Genomic DNA, 13,008 nt, shown 5'->3' on the forward strand with positions numbered 1-13,008 from the left:
GGATATTACGAGCTGCCAACTTCCAAGCTTCTTCACTGTCGTCAAGGCGCAGACCATACGAACTGCAAACTTCCGAGCTTCTTCGCTGGTGACAAGGCGTGGATCATACGAACTGCCAACTTCAGAGATGGTGACAAGGCGTGGATGATACGAACTGCAAACTTCCGAGCTTCTTCGCTGGTGACAAGGCGTGGATGATACGAACTGCCAACTTCCGAGCTTCTTCGCAGGTGATAAAGCTTGGATGATACAAACTGCCAACTTCCGATTTTCTTCGCTGGTGATAAGGCGTGAATGATACGAACTGCCAACTTCCGAGCTTCTTTACTGTTTACATGGCGTAAACGATACGAACTGCCAACTTCCGTGCTTTTTCATTAGCGACAAGGCGTGGATGATACGGACTGCCAACTTCCGAGCTTCTTCACTGGTGACAAGGTGTAGACGATACGAACTGCCAACTTTCAAGGTTCTTCACTGTCGACAAGGAGTAGACGATACGAACTGGCAACTTCCGAGCTTCTTTACTGGTGACAAGGCGCAGACAATACGAACTGCCAACTTCCGTGCTTTTTCATTAGCGACAAGGCGTGGATGATACGGACTGCCAACTTCCGAGCTTCTTCACTGGTGACAAGGTGTAGACGATACGAACTGCCAACTTTCAAGGTTCTTCACTGTCGACAAGGTGTAGACGATACGAACTGGCAACTTCCGAGCTTCTTTACTGATGTCAAGGCGCAGACGATACGAACTGCCAACTTCCGAGCTTCTTCACTGGTGACAAGGCGTGGATGATATGAACTGCCAACTTCCAACCTTCTTCACTGGTGACAAGGCGTGGATGATATGAACTGCCAACTTCCAACCTTCTTCACTGGTGACAAGGCGTGAATGATACGAACTGCCAACTTCCAATCTTCTTTACTGGTGACAAGGCGTTGATGATATGAACAGCCAAGTTCCGAGCTTTTTCACTGTCTACATGGCGTGGATGATACGAAATGCCACCTTCCGGGCTTCTTCGATTGTGACAAAGCGTGTGTGATATGAAACGCAAACAACCGAGCTTCCTCACTGGTGACAATGTGAGGATACAACGAACTGCAAACATCCACGCTACCTAAATGGTGCTAAATAATGCGTGGGTAAATCGAGTGGCAATTTTCCAAGTTCATTTAGTGTTGATAAGGTATAGATTATTAGAAGAGCCAAATCCCGACTTAATTCACTGATGATCAGGTGAGAATACTACGATTCTGCGAGCTTCCAATTTCCATCATTTTTAAAAATATACGAACTGCAAATCCCCCTAGCTACATTCCACAAGTGATTAGGCGTTGATAATTTGAATTTAACTTCCGAGGTACTTGCCCGGTGTAATGACGTAGACATTACGAAACGAAAACATCAGAATAAAGTTTAGAACAATTACAACATTTCCTATCCTTGCTTTTATCAAAAAGTACTATTGTTATTGTTAACGATGTAGAACGTCTGATTGTGAACAGAAGTATGACGACCAATTAATTGTCAACGCATTAAAAAACATTATTTTTCATGGACAATGACTAGTAACAATATATAAACACGTTCCTTTTTTGCCTACCAGATCGCATATTACTTGCATGCGTATATTTTCTTTTAAGTCTGAGGGTGAATCATGAAAACAATAATCAGATTTAATTTCATAATTACATATTGAAAACACTATACGCCTTTATTCTGTTTAAAGACTGGAGCTAAATGGTATTTCTGAATTTAACTGTATTCGAAGTTTTTCTACAAAATATGTCCAAGATATATATGTAATAATTTGAAAGTGTCTAGTATTGTGTTCTTTGTTTTCACTTCACCCGAACGAGCTCACTTGTATTTATTCATTTTTTCCTCAAAATGATCACTTTATTATGGATCACAAAAATACGTACCATATTGGATGAATTCTCGTTTTATTTCGAGTCATACTCTTAAATGATACATTAGCAAATCCACATACATATTCGTAAGAGTTTCCAATAGTTGAAAGCATTCAATACATGCAATAATTCAGATATTTCAGATAAACCTATTAGCAGACTTTTTAGTAATAAATGAATACAACTAGAACAAATATTTTGTTGAACCTTTAAAATAAAACAATGAAAAAACAAACTTACCAATAATCCTCTAAAATCCTCTGCATCATGTGAAAGCCGATCAACATTTGATCGCACTGAGGCGTTGCAACTGTATGCAAACACGAAACAGGATATATTGTAATGTAACCTGCATTTAGCTATACACTGGACCAGGTAAATAAGAAAATACCCTTGAAAATAGACATTTAAAATGACATTCAATTGATATAATTTGGTTCACGTGCGAAAACGATCAATATAGGCTATCAAATATAAGCATATGCTTTCGATTAGAGAAAAATGAATTAATTGGTTAAGTTCTTTGTAGTCAGCGAAAGCTGACTTTAAACTTAACTGTTTACTGTCCAATCTTGCCTAAAGGTTTAGTGTCTTGCCATGTTATTGGGTCATTGTTGGCCATGTCGTAGTGTTCAAAAATACATAACACGTAAAATACCCTAAGTTCCGTTGTCTACTTTGCCAAAATGTACTTGCGTAGTCCGCTTTGTCGAAATGAACTTGCTTTGTCCGCTTTGCCAAAATGTCATTGCTTTGTCCGCTTTGTCAGAATGTACTTGCTTTGTCCTCTTTGCCCAAATGTACTTGCGTTGTCCGTTTCGCACACATGTCACATGCCAAAATGTCCTTCTTGTGTCTACTTAGCCAAAATGTCCTTGCTCTTTCCGCTTTGCCAAAATGTACATGCTTTTTCCGCATTATCAAACTGTACTTGCTTTGTCTGCATTGTCAAAATATACTTGCTTTGTCGGCATTGTCAACATGTACTTGCTTTATCCGCATTGCCAACATGTACTTGCTTTATCCGCATTGTCAAAATGTACTTCCTTTGTCGGCATTGTCAATATGTACGTGCTTTGTACGCTTTGCCAACATGTACTTGCTTTATCCGCATTGTCAAAATGTACTTCCTTTGTCGGCATTGTCAATATGTACTTGCTTTGTACGCTTTGCCAACATGTACTTGCTTTATCCGCATTGTCAAAATGTACTTCCTTTGTCGGCATTGTCAATTTGTACGTGCTTTGTATGTTTTGCCAACATGTACTTGCTTTATCCGCATTGTCAAAATGTACTTGCTTTGTCCGCTTTGGCAAAATATACTTGCTTTGTGCGCTTAGTCAAAATGTACTTGCTTTGTCCGCTTTTCCAAAATACACTTGCTTTTTTCGCTTTGCAAATTGTCTGCAACGTCCAGTCTCAACAGACATATCCATCACTTATGACAAAGTAAATAAACACGCCGCTTCAGATTTCATATTTTTTTGGCGAACATTCATGTACATACGTCGAAAATCCATAAATGCCTTTGATAATCGTTATTTTTCGCTGAAGTGAATATCGTTGTTGCAAGTGTTTTATGCATGAAAAGCTTAATGCGGCTTCTTTTAACGACTACCTTCGTACAAATTTCTCATTTCGTTTTATGCAAGCGTTTCCAATCTATTTTATTTATCACCCCGTAGTTGTCAATGGTTTTCGTTAGTACATCCCCTGTTCAAACTGAGTGAATTGCGAGATTTATACAACTTCTTTGTCGTAAAGAACGTTTAAGAATGAATATTTTCTTTCCAAACATAGAATACAACAATCTTAGTTTACTTTCGTTTGACAGAATCCTTTAATATTAACCTTTTGCTCCTTAGTAATAAAATCGCTTTGATGCAGAGAGTGACACAGAAGTCTCGGTAAACTAATCATTATAACACCTCATTAGATTAGCTGCATGATAACCAAATATTATCTCAAACTGCTACATGCCTTTGCACGATTTGTTTCATACAGATGAATAACAATGTACCTATTCTACCGTCATTTGATATATGTTTGGATGCCTCTCGTATCGGTTACAGTATCCCAGTCGCACGGCCTTTAATGGATTGAACTGTTTAAACTATAGTTTCGCGTATATCAATGCGTTCTTCAAATACATATTACAATAGAGTAAATGCAGTTTTATTATATGTACATTTATTCATAAAAAACTCTCGCTTAACTCGAATTAGTATATAAATTGAACGCGTAATGGTTGCAGTTTTACTTATTATACTGCATGTGAGTTATTGCCAATATACTACAAAAAGGTGTACAAAATTGTTCCGTCACCAATCGGCTGACGCTCGATCGTATTAGTTTTAATAATTGGGTTATTGCTGCAGTTACAGTTACTATAACATATACATTGCATAAAAGTAGTATAGGGTGATAATTATTAATATTTTAGCATGGTAACGTGATGCCCAATCGCTACAAAGCTAAAACATCCAACACTAAGAACAACAGCATACAAAACAACAACCACATTGCGGTAAAAGATCGGTTTAAATCGCAACAACAATCATTTATTACATTATAAATACTCAGTAAGCGTTATAATCAATTATGCATGTCAACGAGAGAAGTAAGATTATTTTATTTATTAATTTCTAGTAAACAAATTTCAGATGAATCACACACATTACGACTCAATAGCTTTAAATATGTTGCTTTAAGTCATTGTCGCTATGCAAGCATGGGTATAAGTGAAACCTACAGAGACCAGAACAGGCCAAGACAAATGCTGTAACTCTTTGTTTTTTCTAGGTCCGAGCTTGGATTTTTTTATATATTTATTACTAATAAAATAGGTTCTGTTCAAACTTGAGATTATGAGATCAGTAGGCTACACTATATTCGACCGTATAGTGCAGGCAGTTATATTATTCTGTCAGAAAACTCGTCGATATAATACTTCTGGTTTAAATCGGAATACAAGTTCATTTTGGAAGCAAGGAACCTATAAATCGGGTAAAATAACCCAGAGAAACCAAATGTTAATTTAACTGGTCTTTGATTTGTGCACTGGTTTCAAGGGCCGAATAAAATTCATGAATGACATATTTGCAAACATTTGTTTTACATAAATATTTTAATTCGAAGGCCTTTAATAGTTTCAAGCAGCTGTGCCAATCTTGTTATAAACTTGGAATACTGTATGAACTATTGGGTATTACAAGTAATTAGAGAGTGCGAATGTTACCATACTTATAAATATAAAGACAGCAACAAGCGGAGCTATGTTAGTATCATTTTGAAGGCGGGAAATAGTGATAATAATTATAAACGATACAAAAGTAATACTATAAGCAATGTTTCATTTGTTCAGTGTATTTGTGTCGCCAGTATAACGTTTTGTTGATATTCCACGTCTCGGGATTGTGATAAACATCCTTTTCTATTCTTTGACAAGCAGTTCCATGCCTTTTGGAACCAGAGTTGGATGGCGGATTTCTATCTATCATGTGTATCGTTTCTACAAGTCTCCCATATCACCTTTAATGCGTCCGCGGCTGAGGCCAGTACTAAGCGAAGGTGTTTGAAAAACATCGACGTGTCATTGTCAGAACAGACTTCTGTTTCCAAGTTAAAATCATGGTTTTATTTTGTTTAAAATTCACACGATAGATTGTGCATACAATTGATTAGCACATCATTCATGTGCGCGAAATATGAGTCATCAGCATCTTATGTAATCAAAGCACTGAAACTGCTGAGAGATGGTAATGACTAAATATGGTATCAGTTATGTAATAATTGGTAGAATAATTGTAGGTAATTAGCTAGAAAGATTAATTCGTCTGTTCTGTAGAAAACAAACGATACGTTAGAAGCATGTTTAATATAAGAATATAGGTATTTTGTCTGTTAATTAAAAACAATCAGTTTTTGGACAAGATCAAACAAGCAAAGGGTATCAAATGACCGCAACATTTGTCTTCGATATGAATTAAAACATAAAAACATGGAAGACAGAAATGCATACGATATAAAAAGTATTGAACAAGTGATCTACCGAATTCAATTGAAGAATGTACTACATAAAGAATTGAACGAATTACATTTATTGCGGAAATGAAAATGGATAAAAATGAAGGTTGAATGTAAATTAACATGTGATTATAGCAATTGTAGATTTTTCACAGATCAGTTATAAAAGTGACATCTTATTTGTAAGTGTTGCTATATAATTGTTTGGTTGTATAAACTGGTGGAGTGAATAATGTATAAGACTGTAGTTCATTGTGCTCGTGTGTGACTAAGTCAGAAAGATATACAGATGATATTCATTCAGTTATATGGTTATAATCTACATACATAGCAGTCAACCCCACCTGTGCTAGTCCAATGCCTTACATTCATAAGCGCTTTACAATATGTAAAACTATATTGACAAATAAACAAAAAAAAATGTGTATACTTGCAAGGTCTAACTGCATTTGAGCAGGTCACTCATTTAAAGATGTACACTTTCTCCCGATTTGGATAAACCACAATTAATACTATTGTTTCGATATACCAACAATAATTAATAAACGTCGAAAACAATGGTTATTATGATGAATACCGAGTTAAATTTGAAAAAAAAAGGTGCAGACAACACTGTAATTCTACTTTATGAGCAGATAATAAATCACAGTAAAGCTCTTAGCATTCACCAATCAATTAATATTTTGCGTGTTTAGCTATTAAATACAAGGTATGTAGTATTACGCAAACGTTATATCTGGTATACATGTGTATGTATTGAATTTGAATAAGAGTGTCACTTTAAGTTATAGTCCAGTATTTTTTTTATTTAAAACAGGTCTGAAATTGAGCCTAATTTACAATTGAAAAATGGATCTTGATCACTATGAACATAGTTATTATTTATAATTGCCTTAATGAAAGTAAAGATGAGCTTAATAATTGACATACTTAGATGATAAAATTCAGCTATGTAAGGTCAGAAATGAGCATCCTGAAATGGATAGTAGTATCTTTATTTTTTCCAGATTGGAAAGGGCACAACTCAAAATGACAATTGTTTCTAGTACCATGTGTACTTTAATATTCATAAAAAAGTAAGACAAGAATACGTTTGTGGACAATATTACAGCCTGTATTGACAGTAACAACAACAAAACACCATACATATTGCAACATATGCAGCAAAATAAACAGTCAGTTGCTTGCAACTAAATTAAGGTCATGCAATTTCTGTATGAAAGAAGTAGCTGACAATTATCACAAAACGTGATTGCTTGGAAGCGCAAGTATACACATCAACACAATACTTACTAATATTGAGTAATATAATATAATAAATGAAAGCAGTACTTAACCATATGTGGACTAACTATGTGCGGGCAATTAAATACACATGATAACGTCAGTAATCTATGTACATCTATTTTATACACAAAAGGGCATGCAAATGATGAAACTTAAGCTGGACTTAGTAGTTTATTCTATGGGTTAGGAGGGACGTAATTCATCAAAAACTGAATATCAAATATGTTCTATTTGTAGAATTAATGTTATTGAAGTGATGAGTCATATATTGATCAGTTAAGAAGTGCACAATACTTTTAAAATCCTATTTATTTCATAAAGTCTAGCGCAGTAAACTACAAATATATTTGTCTGAAAACAATATTACATTCGTTAAAGAATGTTTGGAGTAGGTTGACAATCTGTTGTGAGTTATTGCTATTTAAATTGATAAACGACACAGTGGTATCTAATTTATATAGATATGTAGATAACACAATGGCAACTAGATTATTCGTTTCCCATTGGACACTAGCATGGCAACAAAAATGAAAGTGATTGAAAAAGTTGGCGAAGTCAGAACAGTTAAGTTTATTATTAAATTAATCACTTCCTTTCAGTTGAACAACGTCCGACTATCTAGATCAAGGAAGCAGATTCAGTTTTATGGAGACCGTCAGCATTGTGTTAGCAGCCATAAGCAACTTCACCAAGCCATTCTCCTAGCCATCCTCAATATCATAAATGTTCTCAATGTGAGCTTAGACTTTCTGCAGGTGTTCATACAATCTGAACCTAATTAAAACATTGAATATTTCAAAGAGCCTAGTAAGTTACTAATGTTAACAATTGAAAAGAAATACATTTTGAATGCAAGACAATATATTGAACTTTTTATAATTTTAAGCAAAAATGTATTATGATTTTTTGACAAGTTAATACATTATCATCTAGACCTGCATGTATATGATGTTAAAGTTTAATTAAATCATTGAAAATTTTTGAAACAGCAAGGATGTTTGGTGATAATATTGACCTAGTTGGGATAAACTGATGGATATAGTAGATTCAATTTTGTAACTCTGAAAACGATTGGGGGAAAAGGCGTTCTATTTTAAGATGGCTAATCTTTGTATATTGGTTATTGTAATAGATGTGGATGTTTCGTAGGTGTTGGTAATGACATCATCATTGCACAACATCAGCAAAAGTATCCCGGGCTCACACCATTCTGCTTTGCATGAAGCCTTAATGTGTTTTTGCTTGTTCAACTCCATCTGAAGGTCACATCCGCATTGCGTACATTAACAATATGAGCCGAGCTTCTTCCTGCATTTAAAGGACGGAATGAAACGGAAAATAACCCTGATCAGTTTACTGTACAGAAATCCATATGAACTATATGCACGCATCAAATTAATTTAAAGTGATATTATATGAGGGTACTGTACGCTACTTGAAAGGGGAAATGCGCTTTGTAATCTGATATGGACAAGAAGGTATTTAGATGTAATCGTATTCATTTAAATACAATAAAGAGGTAATTTTTGAAGGTAAGTACATTTTGAGAAAGGTATTTAATATGAAAAATAATTCATACCTGGATAATTTTGCCAGCAACTATATATTGTTTTCTGTTGTGACACTGGAAACCGACTTGAAGGGGAAGCAGGGGCAGCTTTATAGGGTAAACAATGGCCTGCCAAAGGTGCATGTGCCGTAGAGACCGTCAAACAGCCAGCTGTCACAAGAACTTTACTTTGATATTTGGTATTAAGGTAGCCATTATGAGGTTAAATGAGCTCTGGCTTGAATTTTAGAGAACCCGTCTGTCTGGGGCTTATTTGATAATGAGTCGGATTGACTGTGACCAACTAGAATACAGAGCGCTGCTGGAGACCTATTGTGTCTACAAAAGACATTTTCAAAGCCTTTATTGGGTTTGAGGAATTTAGTGGTTTTATACAAACACGTTTTTGCTTTCTAAATACTGTTTCCAACTGGAGAGAAATGTTTATTAGGCTGCTTGTTATTACAATATGAACACAATAGGTTGGAAAAAACACTTGTTAGAGTTTAAACGTGATACTTCCGGCTGAATGAGGTTACGTGAAGCATACATAAGTAAGCTAATGGAGCTTGTTTACCACTTGTTTTGCTGAAGTCTTGACATGGTTTGGTTGACTTGACTATTAATATGGGAATAGAAATTACTTTTCTATTAAAACGATGCTGTCGATATTGGTCATATTTGCATTTCAACATTCAAATGATTTTTATCTCGATTTTGATATGCATAGTTGTATACATGTATGTCAGTATGAAGTACATTCTGAAACAGTTATATCATCTATTCATATCGAAATGTTGATTACATTACAACATGTGTACATTTTCAGAGAAATCGTGTCAGTAAACATTTAAACTGCACTTATTCACGGTTTTCTTTCATTCTTCAGAAACATAATACTCAAGAATGTGATAAGTTGATAACTTCAAAAGTATCAGCTGAAATAGGAGTGCCTTAGCTTTTGTAATTTAATGTATTTGAAGTTTTAGCATTCCATTTTGATAGCATATGAATCTCAAAGATAGCCCAAATAGATAATGCAACCTATGTTTATAAACAATGCCTAATATACACTTGACGGTAGAAGACCACAATTTATCACAAGGCCTTATAGACAATCTGCGGAAAAACGAATAAAAACATAACCAGACCTAGACACCATTAAACGGAAGACGGAGAAGTCACATTTCAAAGCATAACAAACACGCAAAGCAAATAACCTTCTTGATTACTGGTTTGATCTTCGATGGACGATCAAAGGTTGCTATTTTAAACTACCTTATTGTTGCCTCTGTTAAACAGAAATCATCAGTACAGGATGTTCAAATCTACGCAATAATGCACTAAATTCAAAATAGGTCGATTCATTACTCCAAATTGTCCGTGACATTATCACTTTTGACGGCAATGTTATTAGACACTTAAAGTTAACATTTATTTCTGTTTTTCAACTCACGATGTCTTCTCTTTCATCTTTATCGTGGTGACGCTTATAAATACAGTTTGTTAATGCGTTTCAACAACTACGACTGTATTTGACGTTACACTAAAATTCGGTTGATATAGAGTGAACAATTTAACACATAGTAAACAATTGCGTGAGAAACTAGAGAGCATTTTTTGGCCTCAGGCTTTGTAATGGTATGCCTCGGTTTTCTCTGCATGTTTGTTTTCATTGGATGCTTTGTTGTCCGCATGGCTAGGGAACATTGAAATTGTATAATGCATTGGTTTTTAATCTACTTAATATATTATTCATGAACATGTTTTATTTATTATTATCTGCCAAATGTACACTCAATTTACGCTCGCTCTGCATTACAAACACTCGGGTTGAAGAGTAGTTAATTAAACATAAGTCTGAGTTATAACAGATGTTATCAACTTGGACGGGTACATGATATTAAACACAAAAGTAGCTGATGTCTTCGTTGAAAAATAAAAAAGCTAAACCAGACATAAAAAAGTATTCCAAATATCTAGATTTAACTTAATGATTCACCCTGGATTACTTTCAAACTAAGGAATTATTTAAGCAGTATGTATATAACATGTTTCGAACATCATTGCAAACAGAAAGCGCTGGAGTATATGTTAATTTGAAATAAAAGTACAATGTAAGGCTTCGGGTAACATTCCACGCATACGATAAACTTGTAAATAATGACAAAAAATATTTTATCAGGTGTCGTTTAAATTATCATGTACTCTGCAGTGGTATTGTATGTCAACATACACGTTCAGCTTACTGTATTGTCACGCAATAACTTTATTACTATATTTGCTGATTGCTGTTCACCTGAACAAGTTTTGACGTACCCTTGAACACTATATACGAATTTGTTTTCTCGCCCGCTTATATTCAAATAACTGCACCATGCCTCAAATGACATGACACTGCCATCATAGATACACACGAGTCGCATGGCTTCATACAAATCTTTAGATGAAAGAAGGATGGCCATATCTACAAGACATCAGAAACCTTAACAAACTCAACGGAAGACAGACACTTAACACAAAAAGGCCTAACAGACACTCTGCAGACGACGGACACCTACATCACTGACCTAATATATATTCAACGAAAGACGGCCACAAAACATCACATGACAATAAATACTTAACGGAAGGACGACATATAACATAACAAGGCCTTATTTACACTCCACAGTAGACGGAAGACAGAATAGAAATACAACCGACCTAATTAACATGATGCGGAATACGGTAAAATTACACGGCATGAAAAAGGACTCATATCATCAAAGAGACTGCCTTTTACATAGTAAAAGTCGAATATTTGATATCAATGCTTTATATACCTTCCTCAAAAGCAAACAACATATCATCAAAAAGCCTAGCTGATACCTAATGAAAAACGGACACAACGCATCACAAGGCCTAACTTACACTGAACAGAATATGAGCTCAAAACATCACAAGAACTAACTTGCACTCAACAGAATATGAGCTCATAACACCACAAGGCCTTACTTGCACTCAACAGAATATGAGCTCATAACATCATAAGGCCTTACTTGCACTCAATAGAATATGTGCTCATATAATCATAAGGCCTTACTTGCACTCAATAGAATATGAGCTCATAACATCACAAGGCCTTACTTGCACTCAATAGAATATGAGCTCATAACATCACAAGGCCTAACTTGCACTCAACAGAATATGAGCTCAGTACATCACAAGGCCTGGTAGACAATCATCGGTTGTCGGATACATACCGTCACAAAGTCTAACCAGCATTCAGCCGAAGACAAACACAAAACATCACACGACTACAAGCACATACTTATGGACACCTAACCAATGCGATGGATTTGCTGTGGATAACATTTACAAATAGTCAGCATTCATACCAAAACCAATTTTGAAACTAAATGCGATGTGATACAATTATATATATATAGGAGTACACTTATGATATAATGAAAGCTTCAGGAAATATGCCATCAGGCTAAACATTACTTTCGGGTTAAATTATTTATATTGCTAGAGAAACAATGTGTATTGGGAATCTCAACCAGTAAACGAGTGCTTAATCCGGGTGTTCAACCAAATCACAGTAAATCTACATCAATCAACAGCAGTTATGTCCCATTTATTGACACTATAACCACATTGGCCAAACACATGACAAACTGAAATCAATACATGAACCGTTTTCAACTTACGGACCGTTTTCTTAATAGTTATTACTATTCAAATTTAATTATTTGAAAGCAAAACATTTCTTAATAAAATAAAAGTGCTTAAAATGTTTTGAACAAATACAGATTGACTGTCTCCCAAATACATGTAGTAACCCTGGTATACACTCTTGTATATGATAAACATCCCTCGATTTGAAACATCATTAGCTATACCATATGGCGTAACAATATGGTTATACTATTGTGGATCCTAATAGCAGTATTTATTTATTTTTCAGCCAGAGAAAAGTGTGTGAAGGGGGTATAATAATGTTAGTGATTCTTTAACGCTTTACTGTAATCATGATGTATAATGTTTATTAAACTATGCATTTACTTTAAAGTAAAATGTAATTAATGCCGTATAACACAATAATTTATGAACCTTTGAAATACTAAGATAGATAATATTATTTAAAGAGTGTTTTGGAGCACTTTGATAGAAAGGTTTGATAGATTGTACATGTACTTTTATGTATAATGTACCAAACAAGGAAGTTCATAGGCTAATACA

At 34.9% G+C, this 13,008-nt stretch overlaps 1 protein-coding gene across 6 annotated transcripts in view; it reads right to left on the reverse strand.

The window, feature by feature from the left end:
* LOC128223680 (uncharacterized) overlaps positions 1-2,279 on the reverse strand; it is a 129,913-nt gene extending 127,634 nt beyond the window's left edge. For all 6 annotated transcript variants that reach the window (XR_008259323.1, XR_008259324.1, XM_052932974.1 and 3 more), the window contains exon 1: positions 2,160-2,279. The gene's annotated coding sequence lies outside the window, so the exon portion shown is untranslated. The remainder of the gene's footprint in view (positions 1-2,159) is intronic.
* Between the last annotated feature and the right edge of the window lie 10,729 nt (positions 2,280-13,008).

The sequence above is a fragment of the Mya arenaria genome, chromosome 17 (genome assembly GCF_026914265.1).
Source record: "Mya arenaria isolate MELC-2E11 chromosome 17, ASM2691426v1".
Taxonomy (NCBI): Eukaryota; Metazoa; Mollusca; class Bivalvia; order Myida; family Myidae; genus Mya; species Mya arenaria.